General features: G+C 34.9%; 1 protein-coding gene, 1 long non-coding RNA gene and 1 pseudogene across 3 annotated transcripts in view; 1 reads left to right on the plus strand and 2 right to left on the minus strand.

Annotated features, from left to right (window-relative positions):
* LOC132145099 (uncharacterized) overlaps positions 1-2,177 on the minus strand; it is a 59,404-nt gene extending 57,227 nt beyond the window's left edge. For both annotated transcript variants that reach the window (XR_009434437.1, XR_009434436.1), the window contains exon 1: positions 2,031-2,177. This is a non-coding gene — a long non-coding RNA (uncharacterized LOC132145099). The remainder of the gene's footprint in view (positions 1-2,030) is intronic.
* stpg1 (sperm-tail PG-rich repeat containing 1) overlaps positions 1-22,424 on the plus strand; it is a 382,184-nt gene that overhangs the window by 227,032 nt on the left and 132,728 nt on the right. The gene's annotated exons all lie outside the window — the stretch shown is intronic.
* LOC132144851 (trafficking protein particle complex subunit 9-like) overlaps positions 21,349-22,424 on the minus strand; it is a 59,529-nt pseudogene continuing 58,453 nt past the window's right edge.

Here is a 22,424-nt window from a genome sequence, read left to right on the forward strand (position 1 = left end):
ACTGTAAAATAAAGAAGTACCTGTTAATATTATTAATAATAATAATTGTAATTATAGAATTATATAATAATTATGATTGTCTTCATTTATTTGTTGTCAAAAGTTAAACTCTGTAATAATAATGCTGTACAGTAAAACAAAAATGTAGCATTTTAAGAATAAAAATAAGAATAAAAATTAGTTCCAATACTAATATTTATGGTTGTCTTAATTTCTTTGCTGTCAAACATTAAATTTTAGGGCTTTTATTTTGGCAGAGAACCACTGAGAGACACTAAATATGTTGTCTAGCACATGTTGCATTTTCACAGGCAAGTTAGAAATGTTGACAATGCAGCAGTTTTTTCCCCTGTGATTTACTGAATTCACGCAGGCCAGAAAACTTGTACAATTATGTCTAAAATGTGTGTAAATATGTTGAAAGCAGTCTGGAAGTGGCTTCATGCAAAACCAGGAAAGTATTGCATCCTATTATGACAGAGAAGGTTAAGCAGCCAATCAGAGTTGAGGAATTACTTGTTTTGATCTTTTTAAATAATTTCTACAGTTACAATCCACAGTACTGAGAAAACCAATAGCAAACAGTGCTAATATTACTGCTAAATAACAGCAATGATGTATTTGCACCTGCGATAACATCCCTAGTGTTTACAATTCACTGCCCTCTACATGCTGCACTAATAGGACAGGCTTTAAGCTGCCTTATCTGCCTAATTCAGAGAAAATTATTATTTCAACAATAATGAAAACATTTCAGCAGCGTCTGAGGAGAGACCCAGGAGAGGAGAGAGAAAGGAAGGAGGCTGTTCATAGCGCACCTGTTTGTTATTCAAGCAGAAACGCAGCAGACAGACGCACTCCGCCGCTCGTCTGCTACAGTCTGCTCTCCTCGAGTCTCATTAATATTTACATGTGCGTACAAACAGACATAAAGAACCTGGAGGACATTTCCCATTATCAGAGGTTGCTCTTTTGGGTTCAAAAGGGGTTGCAAATTATTTTTACTGACATTTTATACTTCATTGCAAAAGTTTCTTCTCCAATTCCTTAAAAAAAAAAAAAACCTTATTTGTTGATATTCAGTTATCTAATTTCCTTTTATCTTTTTCCTAAAGAAAGACCATTTACTCAAATTTGTCAAAATTTGAAATATTAACATGACAGGCCACATTTACATAAGTTTAGAATTATACATCATTTTATAATAGCAACCTGTTTTCTATTTGAATATTTTCAAATAATAATTGACTATTTAAAATATAGTTTAAAAAAGTTATTTCATAATAGTTATTTTTCATATTTATTATTTGTATTGATATTTCATAGTTTATTTTAAATTATTGTTTTTAATTAATTAAAAAATATATATTTTATATTAATTTATACAGCACATAATTTTTTATATTTTTTTATATTTATTTATTCATTTATACATTTTCTGCATCATTACTCCAATTTTCAGTGTCACATTATACTTCGGGAATCATTGGAATATGCTGATTTGCTGCTCAAGAAACCTGTCTTATTATCAATGTTGAAAACAGTTATTAGAAACAGACAACTTTTTTTTGGGGTGGGGGGTGAATATAAACTTAATGCCACTTTCACTGTCACATTCAATCAATTCATGCATCCCATACAAACAAAAGTTTTAACTTATCTGTATATATATATATATTACAGATACTGCCCAAACTTTTGAACACTAAAGTGTACATGTAAATGAAGATTTGTCTACTTCAAAATCATATGGTATAGTTTGAAGCAAATTTGAACTCTACTTCAGTGCTGTTTAGTTACTGAAGGTTTCCTCCTATTCAGTGTGCTTGAGAGGTAAAACAAGAGGATCAGATCTACCATAACAGGGTAAAGTGAATACTGCCTTTCTATCTATCAAAGAGCAGTCAAGGCCATCTTGATTATAGTGCAATGGCTCCGGTGATGCACTCTCAGAAATTGAGCGTAAATCGGATGGGACAAACCAGAACGGCCCTAATGATGTTGTTTTAGTGTGTCGTGTGGACGTTTACCATCGTTCAGGTTGTGTAACAGGTTCTCCTGAACGGAGAAGTCCAGTTTGGCGCTTATGTTGACAGCGATGGAGACGGATTGACCAGATTTCAGAGGCAGGTGGGACAGAGCGTCCTGCAGGTCCCAGGTCAAGAACTCACCATACAGCTTCTCTGTAAGACAGAAAAGGGAAATATTTCATTACAGCACTAAGGAATCAAATGAGCTGCAAATGTCAGTGACAAGTAAGTATTTTCAACAATAATAAAAAGAATTACAATTGTTTACATTATTGCCACCTGACGAGAAATGCAACTGAGAGTTTGATCCCGGTGCGTAGCGAGAATCTTAATAACTCGCTCTCTCTGTTCATGTCGTTGTCTCTCTGTGTGAAGACACAAGAAACGGCTGTTCAAAGCTTCATTCAGATGCTAACAGCTCCCAAACCTCCAAATAACAAAGTCGAATGAGTGCTGCACAACACGTCTGTGAACGTTTAAATGAGCGTCTGCCCTACAGACACACGATCCTCGTGATTTTCATTTCCACATGAAAGACTGAAGAACACATGAATAAGATGCTGCATTACAATGGCAGTCATCAGACATTCATGAAAACACTTCAAAATCAACCCGCTGACACGTATTAACACCTGCCACCTGTTTGTCTGAAGCCTGGCGAAGAGTTTGACCATTTCTGTGTGAACAAAACTGATGCTTATTTTCACTTAACTATTTCTTAACTGACTGGTAAACTATTGTGTCTATTTTTAGTGATCAAATTCGGTCTAAACTCTCTGGTTTACAAACCCAAAACCTTAATTTAGTCACAAAAGAGTGTCTGAAGTCAGATGTTTGAATTTTAACATGACACTACAGCTTATTCTGGCCAAGAACCACCAATTAAACCACAATTTCAGAGCTGGGAAACCTTAAATATCTCTGAACACATCTAATAATATTTAGCCTTGCACCAATCGCTATAAATCTGCTGTTTTAGCGTTTTAATTCTTCCCCTAGCCCTTATCTATTCCAGCTGTCTCTCGAGAGCTATGATCCTCTCTTCAGAACAACATGGATGGAAATAAACAACCCAGACAGATGTTAAACCCTGTTCCAGAAACAACACGCTCTCGGGCCTGTGAGCCGTCATCGTGGAGGGCTTCTTCCTGGCAGTGGTCCTGAACGGATCAGGACAGCAGACTACATCCACCCCGAGCACGCACGCCTGCCAACGCTATCTGTTTTTTTGTGGGGGTTTTTTGGAGCCTGGGGATCTCAAACCATGAGTTTAATCTCCAAAGTCTCTGCAAAAAGCTAAATTTACAATTAGCATGCTGCTAATGAGGCCTATAGAACTAAGTTAAGAAGACAAAAATAGAGCATGGATTTTTATTTATTTTTTCTAGTGTTTTTATCTAGATTTAATTTTAATTTCCCGAACATATTAGCATATAAACAGACATTTCATACAGTCTCGGTTTCAGGCGGCGTGATGACAGACCGTTCATAGATCAGCTGAAGCATATTGCACATAATACTGGAGCTTTCCAAAATCATAATCTCAGATTGGCTAGCTTTACGTGATTTATGGGAATCTTTTTCAACCTATTTTATGTTTATCTCCCAGTTTCTGTGAGTCACCAAAACTGAAAAACAGTCACGCTTGCTTTTTGTTCCCAAGCTGCCGAGATGAGTGCTTCCAAGGCATTGAATCTATGAAAGATATTCAAAAGTTGAGACTTTCAATGAGGATAAAAAAAGTCTGGCTACGTGAAACTAATTTTCATGTATACTACAGTCTGAAAATAGCCTCTGTGAACAATTAAATTATTCAGATTTACAATCAAATGTCATCAAATTCTAACTCAAAAGCAGAGGAGAGGAAGAAAAGGATGGAGGCCCACAGCTCAAGCTCTCCGCACTAATTTGTTGGGGAAGCAAATATTCAATAATTCATAATTCTATGCGAGTGAAAGCTAAAAACAGCGTGTAGATGGTTGAGTCGGCTTTATAAACAGCTGAGCAGTGACCATAATTCACCACGGTACGGCTGGGATTGAAACGCCGTTGCTAGGAGACACAGAGTTGCCGATGGCAGTGACTTCTGCAGTCTCATGTGTTAAACAGAGGTGACAAACAAGACACTGTCCGGCACATTTCTGGAGTTTTATAACATTTCTAAGAAAACTGAAAACATACAGTAATTGGAAACTTTGTGTGTTCATTTGATGACATAAAAACATGTCATCAATTGATGACATAAAATCATTTTAAGTGCACATATAATCTTAAGAGAGTTTTTTATTTGAGCTTTCAATGACCATTTTCAACTCTCTCTCTCTCTCTGACATTCAAAATGAAACGCCTGTTTTTGCTACTGGACTGAATAAAATTAATAAAAAGTAGGATGGAAACACAAATCACAAACACAAATCAACAGATAAATGGACAGATAAAAGGAAAGAACAATGGATTGATGGATGGATGGATGGATGGATGGATGGATGGATGGATGGATGGATGGATGGATGGACGGATGGATGGATGCATTAGATAGAATAACAGACAGACAGACGGACGGACGGACGGATGGATGGATGGAACCAAAGAATGAGAGAACATAGGATAGAACGATAGAAATAAAGAGTGACAGAGAGAGAATGATAAACAAAAAGGACAACAGACAGAAGTATGGAACATTATATAGAATGATAGAAAGAATGATAAAATGTTAGTACTACAAAAAGAACAATAGAGAGAATAAAAGAACCTTAGGTTGAATGAAAGAACAAAATATATAACGGTAGAATGACAAGAACAAGACCGAAAAATTACAGAGAGAACTACAGATACAGTAGTATGAAGGATATAATGAACCATAGAACATTTAAAGGATAAAAATGAATGAACAATAGACAATAAAATACTGTATAGAATGAATTATCTAATGGTAGAACCAAATAATGATGAGATACAAGAGAATGACTTAGACGGAATGATAGAATAAACAAGAAAATAAAACATTAGAATGACACAAATAACAGTAAACAGAATGTTAGAACAATATAACATAAAAAAATGGTTTATAAATCCAGAGAAAGACTGATAGAACATCAGATTCAAAAGTCAAAAAATAAGAACAACATAGTTTATTGTAGATGGAAAGACCCACAAATACAGTGTTAAGCTTGTTAAAATGATCTAATAAAAGCTGCTTGTTTCGACCTAAATACAGATCTACAGCTATATGACTGAAGATACTGAGGGCTTTCAATCAAGTTCTGGACTGAAGGAGAGATAGAACACTGAACAATGAACACAATTTCACAAAGGATTCAAATGTTTCTGACTTACTGTCAGACTAAGGTAAAACTTTGATAATAGCCCTCAGATCACATCTCACTTCAGAGAGAAGCAAGTATAAAACACACAGTGAAAAGAGCAGGAGAGTGTGTGAGAGACACACGAAGGATGATAATAATCCTCTATCAGCATGAAGAAAACTGAATAACACATTATTACCGCAACACCGTCCTCTCTCTGATGCACTGCCTTTATCTGTCCTACACCTCCAGCATGAGAATGACTCTACAGATTCCTCCTCTTCTCATTCATCTTCCTCTCCAAACTCCTCTGAAATTAATTCAGCCCAAACCACTTCCGCCACAGACTCCATTCAAAGTCACTGTGATAATTTCAGCCTTAGGTGTGCCATCTATTGTATACACCTTATAATAAATGTAATCTTAATTTGTGAAAATCTCCATTTGGATTGCTTTGACAATGTTTGCCTTTTAAAAAGTGATGGAGAGCGGGTCAACTTAATATTTATATTTTTCATGCCTGGCAATTTAAAGCCACGCTGTTTATTCTGCCACAAAGTGGAAGCTTATTAAATCCCAATGCATTAAAATTCAAAGATTGTAGAGAACGAAAAGAATTAACAGGTAACTGTATTGACATTGCTCCATCAAGATGTAGTAACGAATATTTTAAAAACATCACTCTTAAAACAAAGCATGTTTTATACAGATGTGCTCTAGATTTAAAGTCACAAAGCAGATATTTGCAGCACTTGAAAAGCTCTTTCAGTAGGACAACCTTGCAAACTACTCACAAGTAAATCCAGCGATTTATTTTGATTTCACTTATTTAATCATTTTCATTTTAGGTTAGAAGTACAATGGAAAGTATAAATGGACAAAAAGACAGACAAACAGACAGATAGATAGACAAATAAAACAGAGTTAGCAAGATAAAACAATATAAAGAACAATAGATAGAAAGATAAAAAGAAAAAAATCTCTGGTATAGAAAAATAAAGACATGAAAAGCAATGTGCATACACACCGCAGCACACAAGTCGTCTGCCTGGTTAGACACTGAAAGGTCACTGCTTCAGCCATGAGATTCTCACGGAGAGCTGGACACAGTCTGACACTTCTGATGCATTATTCAATATAATACAGGATCACATACAAACACAAAGCTTATTCATTTTTCACTACAATTCCACTTGAAGGGAATGTGAATGGGGATTCGCAGGTTCAAAAGTCACCAACAAACACAAACATGCGACAGATGATTCCAGGGAATTGCTATGCAGTTCTGAAGGAGTTGTAAACAGTTGCTATGTGTTCCACTTGGGTGTTCAAAAGAGCCCAACAGACTTTTGCATTTCGAGGTTAAGCCAGTTTTTCGATTTAAGGTGAAAATCGAGGTCTAATCAGAATTCACTTATACTTGGGGTGAGGGGTTTGCTCAAATGGCCTTTAGTTATAAAACCGTTTCATTGCCTAATATTGCACCATATGTCGTACACGGCGAATGTCATCGTCAAAGGGGAAAAAACTCATTGCTAACTTCAAAAAAAAAGTCTGACAGCTGATGTAATCTGACATCCATCAATCACAGCCTGATATCAAACAGAATGAGACGAAAGGCAGAGCAACCAAGGTCATAAATTATACATCTATATATTGAAAAAAGACACAGCCAGGCCAACGCTGAACACCATCTGGAGTCAGAGAGGAAGACAGGTAGAAAGACTGATAGCTGCAGAGAGAGAGAAAGAGATGTCAAAAATGTGCATTTCCATGTGTTGAGTGATAAATTGTGTGAAACGTACAGATCAGAGATGGAAAAATGAATCACAGAGGAACACAAACACAGACAGAATCAGGTGTTTCTTTGCAATCTCACTGTTTTTAGTACATAATATATAATCTACACAACTTTAAATATCTATCTATCCATCTCTATCAACCTCCATCTCTCTATCCATCCATTCATCAAATATAAAACCTTCAGATTTTGTTTTAAAACATTCAAGCTCTGCCTTTTCCCTTTGAACTTATTAAAGAAAAGACACAAACACATTTTGCGGTAGGAAATTCAGTTCATTTCTGCTTCCCTGTGTTAAATTATAATCGAAAAATAATCTGTGTAAAACCGTATGAGGTCAAAGTTGCTGCAACAGTTTTCAGATGTCTGAATCTAAAAAAAAACATGATTTTTAACAGCATGGATTTCCTAATACGTAGTCAAAAGATGAATGCAAGTTAACAACCAATGTTTTCAGTATGGAAGCTTAATTGAGTTTAAGGATGCTGGTATCTCTGCCCTCTGTTGGCTGAGGGAGAAACTGTAGCGTGCGTGAGTTTGTACACAGATGTCTCATCAGAGCACTCTCTGCTCATATTTTATTAATTGTTTGCTTGTGCGGACTACAGGAGACCATGCTGCAGACAAGCCAAAACAACCACTGTGTGTGTGTGTGTGTGTGTGTGTGTGTGTGTGTGTGTGTGTGTGTGTGTGTGTGTGTGTGTGTGTGTGTGTGTGTGTGTGTGAGAGAGAGAGAGAGAGAGTGTGTGTTTGAAAGGGGCTGCAGCTGACACCCACCAATCTAAACCCGATAGCTCATTCTGTGTGTGTTTTATTCGGAGTTCATGGTGACCTTGGCTGCTCCTTGTGGACCTCCATCCTTTAGTTAAGACATGCTGCCATCTGCTCTTTCTACATCCATCAGTGGCCTTTGTCCAAAACCACCCACGAACATCAGAAATCTAAATCCTCTCCATCCGGAACCTCTCACACATCTGGAGCTCAACAGAATCTTTCCAAGAATTCCAAAATCCTTGCACAAATATTCTAGAGCTTCTTGGTATGTTTGAAAATCTCCCACTGACTTCAAACTCTCGAGGGAATTTTGGACTTTGCAAAGAGTACTTGGCATCTTGTTTAAAAAAAAAAAAAAAAAGTTAACTTCAAAATGAGAATGATTCACATTATAACAGACATTTCATTCTTTGACTATCGCAAAGGAAGGGTTTTAAAACGTTCCGAGAAATATTGTGTAAATAAAATGATTTTATAAAAAAATAAATACAAAATAAAATTAAAATAAAATATAAAAAATAATGAAACCGAATGAAGAAATAAAATAAAATAAAACTAATAAAATATTTTTAAAAAAAGAAAAAATATAATAAAATATAAAATGGCATAATAAAAAAAACTAAATGAGATAAAGTAATATAAAATTTAATTAAATTAAAAGGTTTGAAAATTACAAAATAAAATTATAAATGTTTTGTCACCACATAAACTGGCTAAAATTTGTGTTTTCTGGTAAACTTACTGCTCCTTTTTATATACACAATGTATCATTTTACAATATAATTGTATAAATTCTTCTGCTGTCTTGTATCAGACACAATGTCATCATAAAACTAGGAACTGTACTTCAGCAAAATAACTTTTACTGGTCTAGGAGGAGAAAGCTGGCAGCATCAAAAAATAAAAGGGGTGACATTTAAAACATGGACGTCACTGCTTCAGAAGACACTCTTACGTATTCCAGTAGTAAAAATAGCCTGAACCATCCTGGAGAAATGTAAATATATGTTACACATTCAGTTAGCGAAGCCTCCACATCTCAGAGGGTCACAACTTTATGATAAATGCCATTTTATCCTCAGAAAGCATGAAAGAATATGAACCAGAAGCGATACTCTGACAACTGTAGTGACTCTATGGCTTTCATCTATTTGGCTAAGATTATGAAAGTACTTGGACCACAATAACATTAAGAACAGCAAGAGTTTTTTTTCATCCTAACAGTAGCTCTGTTCCCATGTATTACAGTACTGCTTGGTAATTAGAAGCCCTAATTGGACCATCCACCGCTACATGCTGTTTGAGCCCCCGAAGGCAGCGCGTGCATCGCACAGAAGAGTTATTACAAAAAAATCTGTGTATGCGCATGGATGGAGAGTGCACAGAAAAGCTCCCCAGGCTCTTCTGGAATCCTTTCAGAGTCTTTTGAAACACTCCAGAGTCTTCTAAAGCCTTTACAGAGCTCCATACCATTTCTGAAGTGCACTGTGGGGCGGTGTAGCGGTTAGAGGATTCGTTTAGCCAACAATGAAAACACTCATTCATGCACGCACATTCTGAAACTTGGCATATTGCAATTAGTGATTAGACATGAGAGAACCATGGGGCCTAAATTGTATGTAAATGCAGCCTTAATTGCAAAATGTTCATTCTTGGATGGTATCAAAGCTGGCAACTGCGAGGCAATGTGCTATTTGTGCTTTTGAGAAACACATTTCACCCTAGGTTATGTGAATGGCAGAAATCAGAAATTTTTATGTTTAAAGTATTATATGCTCTCCAAAACTACAGTAAAAACCACTATACTGTGAAATAGTATTAAAAATTTTTGTCACTTTTGACTGAAGAATTTTACATTTTGAATATTTAAAAATAGTAGCTTCATCGGAATGGTACAAAACTGTATGGTGACTTTAATGGCACTTGGTATGTGAACACACAAAAATTGAGGGCATGGTTTGAAAAAGCCAAGTGCTCGTATAAAAAAAAAAAAAAAAAAAAAAAAAATCACACTCATGGTCTTCGGTCAAAAATGACCGACCGTAGGAAATTAATTGGAAAATGGCAAAAAAAAGGTAAATACAGAAAATGTTTGTGTACAATCTTACAAATCACCCATGATGCAGAAAAAAAACACAGTAAAAAACAAATAGCACAGGAATGAAGGGGTTACACTATAAAACATCAAGAGTACAAAACAGACATATCCACTCACACACACTCACAGACACACACAATTATACACACTCAAATGAATTGGTTTGGATATAACCATATAACCAAAATGAGTCAGAAACTGAAATAAGACATTAAAATCAGACCGGACCTAGAAGGATGTAGCTCTAATAAGGCATTCCTGTTTATTTTTGTAACATTTTTATAGAAATGTAATGTTTTGTATAACAAAATGCTTTCTATATTCAGGTTTGAATGTAGTAATAATAATTAAAAAACTGACACTTCAAATCAACATAAAATATATATATATATATATATATATATATATATATATATATATATATATATATATATATATATATATATATATATATATATATATATATATATATATATATATATATATAATAAATAAAAGCCTTGACAAAAAGTAGTCTTTGGGAATGCCTTAATATACATTTAAATCCACAGCCCAATAAAAGTAAACAATTATGTATAAAAACAACTAAGGAATTCAAAAGCCTCTCTATAGATTCCTATACAGGCATCTAGTGGTTACAAAATGAAATTACCTGTTTTTGTTTCTTTGCTCTCACCAGGAGGTGCTAATCTGCCTTTAAAAAGAGATCATTGATTATAATTATTGCATTAATATTAATTATTAGCATAAAACTTTCTCAAAATACAAAATAAAAAGTAATATTGACAAAAATATATTAGATTGATTTTACTGAAGAAAAAAAATGTACATTTCAAGTGTCCGGTCTCTTTTGACCGTGAAGACCATGAGTGTGACTCCCAAATGAGGAGCGCACAAGGGTTAAAATGTAATTTATTCCTGCGATACAAAGCTGAATTTTCAGCGTCATTACTCCAGTCTTCAATTTAACATGATCCTTCAGGAATTTAAGATTTCTTATTATTATCAGTGAACATGTATATCAATGTATAATATATACAGGTGCTGGTCATATAATTAGAATATCATCAAAAAGATTTCACTAATTCCATTCAAAAAGTGAAACTTGTATATTATATTCATTCATTACACACAGAATGATATATTTCAAATGTTTATTTCTTTTAATGTTGATGTTTATTACTGACAACTAAGGAAAATCCCAAATTCGGTATCTCATAAAATTAGAATATTGTGAAAAGGTTCAATATTGAAGACACCTGGTGCCACACACTAATCAGCTAATTAATTCAAAACACCTCTCTCATAACACCTGAGCAGTGTCACAGACTGATTGACTCCATGCCACGCCGCATTGCTGCAGTAATTCAGGCAAAAGGAGACCCTAAGTATTGAGTGCTATACATGCTCATACTTTTCAGTTGGCCAAGATTTCTAAAAATCCTTTCTTTGTATTGGTCTTAAGTAATATTCTAATTTTCTGAGATACTGAATTTGGGAGTTTACTTAGTTGTCAGTTATAACGATCAAAATTAAAAAAAAGAAATAAACATTTGAAATATATCAGTCTGTGTAATGAATGAATATAATATACAAGTTTCACTTTTTGAATGGAATTAGTGAAATAAATCAACTTTTTGATGATATTCTAATTATATAACCAGCACCTATATATATATATATATATATATATATATATATATATATATATATATATATATATATTTATATATATATATATATATATATATATATATATATATATATACATACAGTACAGACCAAAAGTTTGGAAACATTACTATTTTTAATGTTTTTGAAAGAAGTTTCTTCTGCTCATCAAGTCTGCATTTATTTGATCAAAAATACAGAAAAAATGTAATATTGTGATATATTATTAAGATTTAAAATAATTGTTTTTAAATGTATTATACTTTAAATTATCATTTATTTCTGTGATGCAAAGCTGAATTTTTAGGATCATTATCACATGATCCTTTAGAAATCATTCTAATATGATGATTCATTATCAAAGTTGGAAACAGTTCTGCTGCTTAATATTTTTTCAGAACATGTGATACTTTTTTAGGATACTTTGATGAATAAAAAGAAAAAAAAGAAGCTATGTTTTTAAAATATAAATATTTTGTAATAACAATATACACTACTGGTCAGTAATTTGGGGTCAGTCATTTTTTTTTCTTTCTTCTTTTTAAATAAAATCAATACTTTTAGTGAAAGAAAGTGACGAAAGTGTTGTGACATACAGCGAAGTATGGTGACCCATACTAGGAATTCGTGCTCTGCTTTTAACCCATCCAAAGTGCACACACACAGCAGTCAACACACACACACCGTGAACACACACCCGGAGCAGTGGGCAGTCATTTATGCTGCGGCGCCCGGGGAGCAGTTGGGGGTTCGATGCCTTGCTCAAGGGCACCTCAGTCATGGTATTGAGGGTGGAGAGAGCACTGTACATGCACTCCCCCCACCTACAATTCCTGCCGGCCTGAGACTCAAACTCACAACCCTTCGATTGCGAGTCTGACTCTCTAACCATTAGGCCACAACTTCCCCTTTTATTGATAAAAAGTGAAAGTAAAGAAAATATATTATTAGAATATATATTATTAGAAATTTTTTTTTTTTTTTGAATAAATGCAGTTCTTTTTAACCTTTTATTCATTAAATATATTAGACAGCAGAACTGTTTCCAACACTCATAATAAATCAGAATATTAGAATGATTTCTAAATGATCATGTGATAGACTGGATGTTACATGTGACACTGAAGGCTGGAGTAATGATGCTGAAAATTCTGCTTTGCATCACAGGAATAAATTATTTTTTTTAAGTATATTCAAATAGAAAACTATCATTTTAAGTTGTAATAATATTTCACAATATTACAGTTTTTTCTCTATTTTTGATCAAATAAATGCTTTTGGTCTGTACTGTATATATATATATATATATATATATATATATATATATATATATATAATATATATATATAAAAAAATACTTTGATTCAACAAGTATGCACTAAATTTATCAAAAATGGCAGGTAAATATTTATAATGTTTATAATGATTTCCATTTCAAATACATGCTGTTATTCTATTTATCAATCCTGAAAATGGATAATGGTTTCCCAAAAATATTAATCCACAAATTTTTTTTATCAAAAAACAGATAAAAAAAACTAATTGGCATATCAGAATGATTTCTGAAGGGTCATAATCACACTGACGACTGGAGTAATGATGCTGAAAGTTCAGCTTTGCATCACAGGAATAAATTACATTTAAAAATGTTTTCAAATATAGTTATCTAATATTGTAATATTATTTCATAATATTACTATTTATGCTGTATTTTTGATAATATAAATGAAAAATATTGACCACCAATATAAAAAGAACTTTACTATGAAAGAACTTCACAAATTCCTAAAACATTAGTCAGCATCCTGATGCTGCAGGGAATTTAGGCTAGCCAGAAGACTAGTAGCATTTAAGCTAACTGAAGCGTCTAGCAATCTGTTTTAATTAAGAGTGCTGGCAGGAGCTAGAGGGCCACGCAGCGTTCAAAGCTTCCGTCAGCCCACAGAGAGCTGCCATCTGATCTACTGCCTCAATCATGACCCAGCATTTCACAAGGGAACTGAATGTAGTGCAGAAATAGAAGTACAACCCAGGTCATGTCTGGAGGATTTGCATTGGCTCAAAACCCACTTAGGCCCCAAGAAACCATCAGATTGACATGTAAAGCATGTAAAGAAGTTATTTCTTCTGGTCTCAAATGTTTGAACAGTAGTTTATGAAATAGTCTTAAAAGGAAACTCTTTTGCCCCTTTTTACACTATGTAATAAGTCTCAGGTGTCCCCAGAATGTGTCTGTGAAGCTTCAGCTCAAAATACCCCACTGATCATTTATTATATCGTTCTGAAAATGCTTGTTTTGAGTGTAGCAGAAACACATTGTTTTCGTCCATTTCTCTTTAAATGCAAATGAGCTTCTCCTTCCCTGCCCCTTTTTTTCAGAATAGGGCTTTGCATTAACAGCTCTTAACTCGCTCAGCTACAAACCATCTGTTCGGATCTCACCATATTAGTTTAAAAGTCTGATAGACAGTTTTCTGAGCACATAACTAAGAAGCACACACACAGAAAGTGGCTGTCACACGGCTTGTGAGTACTAAACAAAGTTCTCTTTCATGTCTAATTGTACTTAAAATGTCAAATACACAGAAGTTTATGTTAAAAACACAAGTTACAAAAACAGTTGGTTATGTCTCTGAAGGTAAACAGTCGGGAAAGAAATTGCTGTGTGGCAGCAGTTTAATATACAGTAAATAAATTATTAAATCCACTGCTCTCTTGTCTCCTCTGAGTTAAGTTACTAAAATAAATAAAATAAAACTGTGGCTGAATGGTGATGGAACTAACCTGGTTCAATTTAGCAAACTTTATGCACTAGAGGTATATACTGTAGTGCCCTCCAAACATTTGTTAGTGCCCTAGGCAAAGTTGGACAATATTGTCACAAATCCTGGCGCTAAAAAGTAATTTTAGCAATAATACTGAGCATTAATAATGATTTTAATTTAGATTACATAAAAAATTTTAATCTATACACATCACAATCAGACTGTGATGCCTGATTACTGGACTAAATGTGACCCAGGATTTGTTTTTGAAGATTAATGGATACGCACACATTTACAGCTTTAATAATTGAGTGCCAAATAAAGTTAGTAAACAACCAATCAGAACACTGTTTCGAGATGCTTTAGAAACAGCTGCAGTGTTTTGCTAGATTCTCAATACATTTTTCATTACTAATCCTTTACATAGTTTGTGTGGTAACTTATAACGAAATGATCAAAACACCACTTTTCGCTTCCACCATTTTAAGGTCACTGCATGCTATGTCATCCCCTAATTGTGCACTGTAGGATCTCCCTACTTAACACCCCAATTTAGGCAACACTATAGTATATACTATTTATCATACTTAAGTGATTCCATAAATACTTTCAGCCTTAAAGTTTAAGAAATACAAAAATTTTAATTCTAGTGTGTGCTTGAGGTGATCAATTCATTCATTTTTGTGAAAACTTAAGAGGAAAATGTAGCCTAACTAATATTTTAGGGGATAATCTATAGTATACTAGATGCTATAGTCAAAACACTAGTATATTTCAGGGGATACTACAGTGATTCTTTATTTATATTCTTGTGCATATTAGGAATATTACAATTGATACTATTGTGATCTGTTGTGAATAAATGGATGTTATAGGGAATAATCAGATTTAAGAGACAATATGGTGCACAAGTTCACACTTTCAGGCAAGTTCAAGCATATATCTTAGTACCTACTGCAGTGTACATGGTAATATTTTAGTTTCAATAGGTTAAATTTAACTAAAGTTATTGCAATAGCTAATAAAAAAGGTTAATGCATTATAAAAAAAAACATTAATTAACAATAGTAGAAATAGTAGAAAATGTATAAATCAACATTAACCCAGATTAATAAATGCATACAAAAATGCATCAATAAATCGAAAAATGCATGTGTACATGCATGCATAAATAAATGAATAGATACACTGCTAGTTAATAATAAATAATAGTAGTAGTATATGTATAATTTAACCTTTACCTAAATTAATAAACGCATAACTAACTAAACAGTCACTGTTATCTATGAATAGTACAATATTTATTAATTAATATTAACCCAGATTTATAAATGTATAAATTAAAAGATCTATGAATACATGCATCAATTAATCAGAAAATGCATGTGCAAATGGATTACTAAACAAACAAATAAACAAACAGATCTCTGTTTATTTCTCTGTTAGTTCATGACAATGCATTTACCAGTGTTAACCAACTGAAACTTATAAAGCATTACCATGAATATTCTTTTTGATTGGCTTGAAAAAAAAAGTTTCCACCCAAAAAAATGAAGCAGAGGTTAAGATCAAGCAAAACATTCTCAAAAGAAAAAATCAGAAGACACCTGAAAATGAGATCAACAGGAAGCAAGAACACAAGGCACTACCAAAAGAGCAGAATTGTGCCCGAACATCATCGAGATGGAAAGAGACAAAACTGCAGGTGATTCACAGATCTGCTCACCGAAGCCAGGTCTCGACCACACACACAGCAGGTCAACAGGCTTGTGTTTTTGACAGCGTGACAGAACGCCAATCATAATGGCGACAGCTAAAAAGGGAACTGAAATGCATGTCCTTGTGTCTCCACTGGAGTGGAACTTCAGTCAAGCTGAATCACATCACACTGCAGATAGGCCTGTCCCGGAAAGACTGACTGCATGCTGAGCTTATGGAAGATAAAGTTTGACAGTGGGATTTATGATTGCGTCCTGCTGCAGTTTTGATATGCGTAGGAAGACAGGACAATGTAGAAAGCTAAATCAGGTTATGAGTTTTGAGGCCAGGGCCAAAACAGAAAAACTCCAGCTAAAGTAATTACTGAAGTTAACTAACAAAAGAAAATGCTGGCGCATTCCTCACAAAGACGGGAAAGGGTTTACTTCCAACACTACAAAGACCTGAGAAATATAATTTTTCATTTGGAACATGCTGTCAGTGGTGAAATATAGCGGCGGCGCTGCATATGGGTGCAGGTATGGATGTTTCTGTATCAGGTGGCATAAATAAAGACTGCTGTGGGCGGCACAGGATGCGGTCCATCCCCATATCTCATTCCTCAGCTTTCTGTTCAGACATATTCAATGTCAAATACAGCGCCCGTTTCTGGCTCTACCTGCGACGGAGGAAAGCGAGAGCGTGTGTGTTCCTTTGCTTTCAGGCTGCCTGGGAAACAAGCTTGTGTTTCTGTTGAGTGCTCATGTACCTGTAGAGACTCACTAGAGGATGGAGAAACAAGAGAGAAGGTGAGAGAGAAAGAAATGTGGTAAAGACGAGTCCAGAAGCTGCAGAGTCTGACAGTTTCTGTCACAGTGGCCCTCTCTTAAGCAGCGAGAACATGGACAGGTCCGCTCACTAAATGTGTCTGGTGAAAGACAGACTCTAAGGGCATTTTCACATCACATTTTTCCTGGAAACACTTCAGAAATCAGATCTGGTGTGCGGTATTTTCTCTCGGTTATTTTGAAACTGAACAAGCGAAGTCTGATTTCTTTTAAAGGGGTGATGACATGAGAAATCAAATTTGCCTGGATCTTTTGGCATATAAGAGGTCTTTGTACCATTAAAACATCCTGACATTTTGATAGCTTAAGACGGCCTCATTATAACAAAGCATTTATTTAAATCAAGCTCCAAAACAGCTCGAATTGGATGCTATGGATTGGACGTCATCTAGCACCAGTCGTTTGCATAAACTCCGCCCCCTGAGCGACACATCGACATAGGCCCCTCAAATATAAATTACAATCACTGCCACTATCTTGTCTACACTGGATAAAGTATACAGATGTGCGCTCACTTGTTGATACAGTCCACATGCTCAAGTCTGTCATCAGGACAAATGGAGTGAAAAAACTTTAATTTCAACGTGTTTGGATTAAACCGATTTTAACGATAATGGCATCCCGGATCGGGTTTTGTTTTGTAAAGGAGGCACAGTGTCTGGAAATTACCGTTTTATTTTGATTATGTTGTCAAAACACTTAAAGCATGCAATAGCGAGTTTATACTGTTTTCTATGCAGTGACGTTAGCCAATCATAATAGTGAATTTTTTTTCAATCTTTATTTAGATTAAAAGTAAACCTCAAGGAACGTATTAAAATAATACAAAAATCCATGTCATGACCCCTTTAAGTCAGATCTTTTCAGTGAATTTGTCGGATGATTAAACAAATATGTTTAAATCGGTTTGTGATTCACTTTGACTGTGAATTACTTTGTGATCCAGTCTTGTTATGATTCTGACTGACTTGGCTTGTAATATAGCCTAAAACAGTTTCCAATTAACTTTGAATCCTTTCGTGACGTAATCCATTGTGAATTAACTTGTGGTTCAGCCCTAACATGGTTCAATCTGAGACTACCTGCGATTCCAGCTGAATCAATTTGTAGTTCATTTTGAATTTCACCTGTTTGCAGTTCTGCCTGAATAGCTTGTTGTTCAGCCCAAATCGTTATGTTATTCAATCCGAATCAGTTCGAGATTCCAAATCAGATCGCAATTCAGCTTGAATTGGTTTGTGACTCATTCATTTTAGGATCATGGCTATTTCTGAAATTGTTGGCAGTTTAAATTAATTTATTAATCTGAATCATTTGGACAGTTCACCCACTGACTCCCTCTGTAAAACTGCTATTTAGAATCAAATCTATTGGTAATTTGTGAATGAATAATTATTCTGAGACTGTTCTTTTAAATACATTTGTTAAACGTAACCAAATAGGTCTGAATCAGTTTTTGAATTAATTTGATGTTGAGTAATTTAATCAATGTGATTCAGTCCGAAAGGTGTTTGTGTATCAGTCCGAATCAGTTTGAAAAGTAGCCTAAATCAGCATGTGGATCAGTTTGAATTGGTTTGAGATCTAGTCAGAATTAGTTTATGCTTCAGTCTGAACAATTAGCTGTTCAGTCTAAATCAGGCCATGATTCTGTCTAAATCAAATGAACAGTTCATTCACAAACTTTAGCAAGTTTAATGCCTGCAGGAACAACTCTGTACTGCAGGTAAAAGTCATTTTCTGACCAAAAGAATTTCACAACCAAACACAAAAACATATATATCAAAACATAGAGAAAAAGAAACCCTAAGAGGCTTTATGTGCTGCCCACTGGAGAGGTTTTTGGACCATTGTTCTGTAATGAGTCCAAAAAAACAGACAGGACATTATAACTGTGCATGTTTGAGATTTGTGTTTGGTGGCTGTTGATGATCCCACAGGTCCAGACCTGTAGGCTTATCAAGGAAGAAAACACCATTAGCTTCATGCCACAATAAAGAATCACTTTGATTTCCACATGAGGGTCATTTGCCATGGGGACAATCCACACCGGCAATATGAGAGAAAAAGAGAAAGCGAGAGCAGAAAGAAACATTAAAACTACTGTAAGTGCATGTAGGGCTGAAGTGACCTTATGAGAATTCAATCATGGTCGTTGTGCCCAGAACTATATTCTTCAATTAAACCACAGAAGCTCCTACCTTCTCATTTCCTGTCTTCATCTCCTTCCCCTTCTCCATCCCTCTATTGCTTCCCTTACTTTTGACTGAAATGAGCTTTTGAACCCCTAAAGATGTTGTTATGCCAATGAAAAGATACAGAAACTAGCACAAATATAGATAACACATACAAATACTGTGTAATTGATACTGATACTAAAGTGAGTTTATAATGCAATATAATAAAATGTTTTGGGATGGCATTTTGGTAGCTCATTGGTAGTATTTGAAATTTTATAAATTTGTATGCATAATAATAATAAATGAAGTTCCTGCATCCTTAGAGACTAAGTTTTTTTTTCAAATTTAGAAATGTTTAGTTATAAAACCCAAGATGTGAAACAGACAGGTGAGCTAGTTAGTGTCTGGAGATCCTGGTTTATGCACAGCAGAGAGAGCAAGTGCTTTGACATTTCCAGATCCAAATGGGACACGATTCATGGATATTCTTTCTCTCTCCTGGTTTCTTTTCCTTTGGCCATGTCAACAGTTAGTAAGAAACGATACATGATATTTATAGTTCTACTGCAGCCTTCAGGAAATCATCTCACTGTCTCTCTCTCTCTCTCTCGTTCGCTCGCTCGCTCTACTCTTGGAAATTTCAACTCTCAAAAGAGAGAGACGATATACAAACAAATGTGTGTGTGAACTCGCCCTCAGGATGTTTTGAAAAATCATGCCATGCAATATTCAACTGAGTGAGTAAACCTCTATAGGGATGCATCCAATCCATATCTTTCAGCATTAATAACCAGCAAAATCCAGTTCAATAGAATTTCTTGACTCATCGCAAACCACACAGGTGTTTTGCCAGGTGTGAACAAATGCATTTGATTTAAGCAATTAAGAATAATCTACAAAGTGGACTAGATCTGCCAATCGTCAAAAGATCAGCTCTGTGAGACTAACAGGGACATGACAATGCAATCATTTACAACATTTGGAAAGTAATTTCAGAGTTGCAAACTGATGTTTTTTTTACTCTCTCTCTTTTTCTTTTCCTGAATGAAACCCAAATAGGATGTCTGAAGAGACATTGGTTATTTTCTTATTTCAAATATCTCATCCCATCAGATACAACCACTGAAGCTTAACAAGACTTCTTACACAAACCATAACAGTAAAATACAAAATCATTCCTCTCATAAATTACTCATTTTTGAACATTTTACCTCAGATGTATTTTTTTCCAATATTTGGGTGGGTTTATTTATTTATTAGTGACATTTACTAAGTCTAGCATCACAATTGCTCATATTTTAGGTCAGTGAATTCAACAAACCTTTAACTATTAAACTACAGAGAGTGACTAGTTTTACAATCTTCACCTGCCACTGCCAGACAATAAATAAGACAGAAAACTCCCACAGATGTACACCGCAGGAGGATCCCAAGTCATATTTAGACAACAGAATATCAAAAAACCCAACACAACCATCCAGAAAACCCTAGAAAACACATGCTTAAACCCACAACAACTTGGCAACAACTAAACAACACACTGGAAACCAATAACAGTTGCAACAGAGTGGGATTCATATTTGAGATTCTCTATTTCATTTTAAATCAAGTTAACTACAATTATTACCAACTTTCCCTAATCAAAACCTCAACCTGACTTGCAAGTGCAAGTGCAAAAATCAACTCGTTGGTGGGTTACATTAAACACTAGTCGACAACTTAAAGGACACTGGCATGGGACAAATCCCTCACTAAAGTACTGCTAAGTGAATCCACACACACGGCTCAGTCAAAGGACACCTCCACAACAACTTCAAAGGAAAGACCTGCTCAGTCACTGATGCTGAAAGCAGTCTGGGATTAGAGGAGACACACACACACACACACATAGAGTCCAAAGACAACGCTTTTCATGTTCCCATGTGTGTGGAATACCACTAAGAGCACTGCACAGTCTTATTTTCCATCCTCAAAGACGCAGAGACAGTGGTGCGTAAAAGCAGACGTCTTTATTCAAAGAGCGAGCACATCAAAACAGTGGAGTCACGGGGAAACCTCAGATGGGTTCGAGCGATCAGACTAATGCACAGACTCTATTACGAACTCGCAACAATCAGCGCAGCCTTTGAACCTCCATCCTATTACAGGATGTGTGTCGTATCAAAAACGCTGTGGCATTTACCGCTCTATAAAGAGCGGCACAGTGAGACTGTCTGTTGCGTGTACCTTGAGCGCTGTTTTAGACGTCAGCTCCAGAGTATTCAGCGTCTCCGTGCCAATATTCTCCAGGGTGATGGTCAGGTGCTGTGTCTCTCCGTTAAACAGCTGCAGGGACAAGCTGGTGGATAGGTCTTCACTGGACAGATGAGCCGACCTGGACCAAGAAACCATTAAATGTTCATTAGGGGTGTAAATAATTGCTTTGACAACAATTCAGCTGTTTTATTAAAAAACATGATGCATTGCATAATCACACTCTGTCACAATTTGATGTGATTTCTAAATGCATGAACTTTGAAAGACTTGCTGGGGACACAAACATAAATGCAGGGACAATTTAAAACAACCGTGAAAATTGACCAAAAAAGGTTCACTTTAAAAAGTTCAAAAAGTTATCATGGACTTTTGATTGCTTAGGATAATAATAATAATGCAATCATTTCAGAGTGTACCCGTGGAGAAAAATGTCTGCTAAGTAAATAATTGCAAAACACAGGGTTATTATTATAGTAATTATAATCAATTATTCATTTGCATATTCATTACATTGAAATTGCATTCTCAGATTGAAGCCTTTACATCCCTAAAGTCCTAAATAGAAATTTAATAAAATAAACAAGTAAATAAATAAATAAATAAGCAAAAATATAAGTAAATAAATAAATCTGCAAACTGCAAAGTAAATGAATAAACAGATATTTAAGTAAATAAAGTAAATGAATAATTTGGGCAGCTATTTTGTAGTCAAAGAAGTATTGTGGAAGTATAAAAACTAGTAAAACTCATTTTTCAAGCTTGCATCTCAATAATTTGAATTTATGCATTTAGCAGACGCTTTTATCCAAAGCGACTTGCATTGCATTCAGTCTAACAGTTTTCTCCTAACATGTGTTCCCTGGGATTCGAACCCCCAACTTTGTGCTTGCTACCGCAATGCTTTACCACTTGAGCTACAGGAATACAATAATCATAATAATAAATCAATAACATAACAATCACCAATAAAATCTCAAATAAAAATAAAAATTGCTTCT

The sequence above is a fragment of the Carassius carassius genome, chromosome 8 (genome assembly GCF_963082965.1).
Source record: "Carassius carassius chromosome 8, fCarCar2.1, whole genome shotgun sequence".
NCBI lineage: Eukaryota > Metazoa > Chordata > Actinopteri > Cypriniformes > Cyprinidae > Carassius > Carassius carassius.